Here is a 6,000-nt window from a genome sequence, read left to right as displayed (position 1 = left end):
GGTGGTCCTTCAGCAAACTGCCCAGTCCCTCCCTGGCCCCCTGCTCTCCTTCCCCATTGGACCCAGCAGTGCCCTCCACACCCCAGCCCCACCTGCCCCATTATCCTGCACCTAAAGGGCCTTTTGACAGCAATGTGGTGTGAGTTCATAGGGAATGCCTTCAGGGCTCCCCTTCCCACTCAAGCCAGGTGCCCCTGTTCCCCCCGAATCCTGTTCCCCCCCACCTGTCCCCTCCCAGCTTCCGCTCCCCCCCCCAGCCCCCAAGCTGGGCTCCCACCCAGCTCCCCCTCCTCCCTGGAGCTGGGCTTCCTTGCACAGGTCAGCAACACTAGTTGCAAAGGCAGGAGCTCCTCCAGTCACAGGTGGATCCCTGCTCTGGCACAGGCTGAGTTTTTGTCCCTGGCATTGTTCTAGGCAGGGGGTGGCTGATGCCAGCATGGGGACAGGGGGTGGATAACCAGCGGGGGGGGGGGCCTGAGGCGAGGGAGGTGAGTTCTGTGTCCTGCTTTGATGCTGACACGCTGCCAAAACTCAGAGTTTGAAACCAGAGACTCCCCTCCCCAGTGTCACCCTGAAAGATGGCACCCTGGCTTGGAGATGGCGGGGGGTGTCTGGCTCAGCCTTGGGCAGCATCTCTCCTGGCCTCGGGGTCCCGTCGCCATCTCCACATCCGCCTAGGGAGACTTTGCACTGGCGCTCCAGCGGCAGGACCCTTTGATGGCGGGTTCGGGTGGGGGGAGAGGGGGCATTGGGCTGGCAGCCTCTGGGGATGGCATCTTCCCAGATGGAAACCCCCCCCCATTTCCCCCCGCCCCCAGCAGGAGTGAGTTGGCTGGCTGGGAGGACGCCGCGTTCTGGGCCACCTGGACGTGGGCTGTGCGAGGCGGCCAGCTGGCTGGGGGAACACTGGCCGGGGGGGAGGGGAGATGGAGGCTGGCTATGGATGGGAAGCAAATTAGGTTATGGGGGGGCACGAGGCCTTGGGCATGTGTGCACCCTAAAGGGGAGTGCAGCATGTTTGGGAACCTGCCTCTTCAAAGAGCATTTGTGCGTGTGTGTGTGTGTGTGTGTGTGTGTGTGTGCGTGCACCTGTGCATGCATGTGGTGGTGGGGGGGGGGGCTGTGTATGCATGTGTGGGTGAGTGGCTGTGCATGCATGCGTGTGCATGTGTGCGTGCGTGTGTGCGTGCACACGCATGGGGCTGTTTATGCGTGTGTGTGTGTCAGTGCATCTGTGTGTATGTGGCTGTGCATGTGTGCATGTGTTTGTGGCTACTCATGTATGGGGGGGGGCCATGCATGCACGTGTGTGGAGATGCATGCGTGTGCGTGCGTGCAGCTGTGCGTGTGCGTGCGTGCAGCCGTGCGGGTGTGTGCGTGGGGCTGTGCATGCACAATGGTGCCCCAGAGCTGGTTCCTCCTGCAGCCCTGCTGGAGCCTTTCCGGCCACAGCTGGTGGGTGGGGGGAGGGTGGTGTTAACGCAGGCGCCCGGGTAGCAGCCAAGGCCTCCTCCTGAGAGGCTCTTACCCCATGGGTGCTTCACATCCCCTGGCGTGGGGGCTGGGGAAGCCATCCCAGCTGGCTTGGCTGCAAGCTATGGGAGGGTCCCCCTGAAAGGGGCTCAACCCCCACGCCAGGCTGAGCTGGGGCGGGTGCTGGGCACAGCGAGTGGCATTCCTGGAAACAGGCCTGCTGGCCCCTCACCAGAGCTGCCCTAGAAAGACCCTGGCAGCCCGGCCTCCTGCTCGGGGGGCTAAAGAGGGGTTCAGGCCTTTCACCATACCTTGGCCAGGGCACTGGACTGGGACTCAAGAGACCTGGGCACGAGGCCCAGCTCTGTCAGCGATTTACAGGGCTCCCCTGGGCCAAGTGCAGCGGGCTCTCCATGTGCACAGCGCCGATGGAGGCGAGCGGCAGTGACTAGGTGGCTGTCAGCTCTCACCCTCCCCCGGCTTCCTGCCCTCTACCAGGAACACAGACCCTGGGCCAAGCGTGCAAGGCTTGTGCAAAGGATGCGTGACGCCCAACTGCTCCTCGATTGCAGTTTCCTCCTTCCGGCCTGCCGAACCCCGGCTTTCCACTAACCTCTCCGGTGCAGGGCTGTGACTCCGAGGAGCCAAGGTCAGCCCTGGGGGTGCGCGTGGGGGGAGGGAAACGACTAGAAAATAAACCCAGGAGTTATAAATCCACAGCTGTGGCTTTGTTTGTGGCCAGCGAGCGTGCTCAGGGATTGGGCCGGCACTGCTCGGTATTCCAGCAACCACTGATGCACTAAGCCTGCCAGCCCACGCTGCTTCACCCTCATGTCAGAGCTGGGGAAACTGAGGCACGGAGTGGGGAAAAGTGACCGTACCCAGGTCACACAGCAAACCAACAGGACTAGAACCCAGGAGTCCAGCTGCCTTGTTCCTTGCGCTGTTAAGAGCCCAGCTGAGACCAGTGCTCAGAATCACGAGCCTTCCGCCTCTCCCGCCAAAATGCCGCTTTCGGCAAAGGCGGAAGGTCGAAGTTCCTGTCCCCTGAGCGCTGACAGCTGGGAGCTCAGAGCCACCCTCTCCCCCCAGCCCAGGGTGGGTAGGCCCAAGCCAAAGCCAGATGGACAATGGGGGGAGAGGGAGAGTGTGAGCTTCATCAGGCCCAGCTGGTGGAACCAGAAGGTCTCCACCTCACACCCAGTCCCTGCTAGAAATGTGTGTGTGACAGAGGCGGGCGGGCCAGCACCCAGCCCTGGGGGGGAAGGTCAGCGGGAGAGCAGGCCAGGAACTGGTTTCCCCAGTTTGTTAGTCATCCAGAGGAAGGATGGTTCCTTGTGGGCAGGGAACTGGGCTAGGAGTCAGGAGCCCTAGGGGGCTGGTCCCAGCTCCCCTGGTGGGATTTACAAGCCCTGGGTGCCTCCAGTTGCGAAACCAGGCTAATGATCCTTCCCCCCGGCCCCCCTGGAGGCTTAGGGAAGTTGCTTCCCCTTTGGCTACTCAGCCTGTGAGCTATTCAGGGCAGGGCAGGAATGGTTCTCGCACCTGGCACTACAGGGCCTTGATCTCCGCCGGGGCCTCGAGGGGCTCCCGGGATATTCACGACAAGGATCAGAGCAGATGGGGATGGAAAATCGCCAGCCGGTCCCAGGGCAGCCGATGGAGCCTGGCTCCACTGCCAAGGGTGACCTTAAGCAGGACCGTCGGGAGACGGGGCCCAGCTCGAGGAAGGCTGTCACTCAGCTCACCCCGAGGGGGAGGGGAACTGGTTCAGGTTTCTCTTCCTCATGCATGACCCCGGCCAGTGGCTCAGGCACCGCCTGGGTGGGGAGGTTGCAAGCGCGGTGACTGTAAGAAACGGCGCGGGGGGGAGTTGTCGATACAGTTTCTCAGCAAGCTGGCTCCACAGTTTCCAGATCTCACACAGTGAAACTTGCACCTAGCCGCTCAGCCAGCCCACGGGCCGCCGCTTCGAAGGGCAGCCGCGACCTGGCCCCGGCACCTGCCCTTCGGGACATGCCCCCAAGCCCGCTGCAAAGGGCCTTGCTGGGGGCACGGTCCAGCGGCCCTGGGACCCTCCAGCGGCTGGGCCGGCTAGTTCGTTCAGGCATCGATGGGGCAAATCACTGCCCTGTTTCAGACACGCTGATCGGTCCGTCAACGCCCCCTCCGGGTCGCCAGGCGATGACGCACCGAGTTCATTTGCATGCAGCCATCCAGCATGCTTTAGCCAGCACCAGGGCTGGTGCTGGAAGTCCTGGGAGGGGACGGGGGAAAACCCTGACCCAGGAGCGCTGACGTACACAGTGGCCTCTTACACAAGGGTTACTCACCCGTGCCTCACCTCTCCAGGGTGGTAGCGAGCACCAGTCAGGGAGGCAGGGGCTGCACTGGGAAGCGAAGCCAGCAAAACGTGTGCGTGTGGAGGGCGAAGGCTGAAGGGGAAAGACACACTAGGCCAGATCCTCAGCTGGAACTGGCTGTATCCCCCCTGCAAACGTAGGCCTTGTGCACACCGGCCAGACCAGCTGGGTTATTTACCCTTCATTCCCCACTTCCCCCCACCCCACGCGCACAGCTCTGCTTGTCCGGTCTTCGCAAGCTGCGAGTGAGCCAGTTACCCCCGGTCCCCTCCAAAGGCTGCGTTGGGGGTAGCTCAGCCGGCAGAGTGCCTGCAGGGACGCGCCCCAGGACCGCAAACCCACTCCGCTGGCGGGGCAGGACAGGAGCCTCCGGTCAGCCGACCCGGCTCTAAGCAAGGGCAGGCGGCACAGTGGTTAAAGCTCCAGCAGCCGCCCTGCGTCCTGTCCCACCACCGGGAGCTGGGGATTGACAGTGCAGACGGGGCCTTGGAGCACAATCAGCCGAGTGAGGCGGAAACCACGTGCCACCATGGGTCTCTGTCCACGACTGTAACACTTCCCGCAGCGGGATGCCTTACCACCTGGCAGAGGGTGACATCAATCCTGCAAATCCAGGCTGCTTAGCAGGAAACAGCCACCACTGTATGGTATGATGTGGGGGAGGCGCCCTGGGGATGCCCCCCGTCTTTTGGGTCTTATAAGATCAAAGAGGACAAAGGCCTGCCAAGCGTCCTAGAAGTAAGAACCCCACACCAGGGGACTACCCGGGGTCCAGCTGCACCCCTCATGTATTACCGCCCGTTCTGCACCCCAGCGAGGACGGCTGTCACTTTGGGCACAAACCAGGGGCCTGCAGAATTTAACGCTTGAGTCTCTCCAGCTTGAGCTGAAGGGTCAGACACGGGAGCTGGGGGCCTGTACGAGACTTGCCCCCCCATGGCTCCGGCCCAGAGGCCGCTGCGTCACACACATAGACCAGTGGGCCACCTGGGCACCAGAACTGCATTAATGCCCCCAAGAGCTGGTGCCATTGGTCTAAAGCAGCTGAGTCACCACGGCCAGCATGACACGCAGAGCAACTGGTTCCCCACAGGAGCAGCTGGGCAAAGCCTTAGCACGCCCTGCATTCCATGTCCCCATATCGCCCCCACAGAGGAGGGGTGTGAGCCAGGGACGGTTGGTCCCAGCAACCCCCCCGGCTGGGCTAGGATAGGATCCTTTCTCTGCTAACCTTGAGAAAGTCCAGGGTCGTTCAGAGGCAGGCAGAGCTGTCCTTGCACCCGTGGAAGGGCAGGGCCCCTTCCCCTTATGAGTTTATTTGCTTAGCTCAGTGGAATCGCATGCAAAATAGAAAGAGACTGAAACTCGATTCACTCTCCCAGGCTAGGGAGCTCTCCAGGAAGCTGGGTGGGGACAGCAGGCATGCAGGAGTGGGGGGAAGACACAGGTGGTCCGACACAGATGACAGCTTCATTCCAACCCAACAGGGCGGGGGCCTTAGCGGCAGGGAGAGAAGTGACCTCAAATCCTCCCCCCTTCATTCCTCCAGGTGTCAAGTCAAAAGAGGGAACAGGCCTGGCCGACCCCCTCCCTTCCCAGTGGTACTGAGTTCAGTTCTCCCTCTCCCCTCCTCCCCAACTAGACGGTGACTAATGGGAGGGGGGAGGATGAAGGATCGCATCCCCCTTGCCCCTGTGGACGGACGCACACACAGACTGACAAGCATGTCCACGTACACACCCAAACAACACGAAGGCAGCCTATTAAAGAGGACCGACCTCCTTGGCCCCCTCCCCCCACCCCCAAAATATCTCCACAGTCCAGAGAGCAGCAAGGTCTTAAACAGCCTCAGCTCCAATTCACCAGTCCCGGCCCCATGTGCAGTCAGAGAAACTCTCTAGCTAGTAGTCTCTGAGCCTGGAGAGGGATTTGCACTTCCCATCACCCCGCCGGGAGGTAGGGAAGGGCTAGCGTGTGAGGCACAAGACGACATGAGGCAGGGAGGCCCCACCTGGGCCACAAATTGAACCCAGCTCGCCCACGTCCCATTCCGCCCCCTAGACGGGCTCCCCTCCTTTTGCATTGGTCAGGGTGCCGTTGGAGGACCATTCCCACTCGTGCCCAGCCAGGGTGAAGCGCAGGGGCGCGCTCGTTTGCTCCCGTG

The sequence above is a fragment of the Chelonia mydas genome, chromosome 25, assembly GCF_015237465.2.
Source record: "Chelonia mydas isolate rCheMyd1 chromosome 25, rCheMyd1.pri.v2, whole genome shotgun sequence".
NCBI classification, from domain to species: domain Eukaryota; kingdom Metazoa; phylum Chordata; order Testudines; family Cheloniidae; genus Chelonia; species Chelonia mydas.
The sequence above is the reverse complement of the archived record's forward strand: the minus strand, read 5'-3'. Positions refer to the sequence as shown.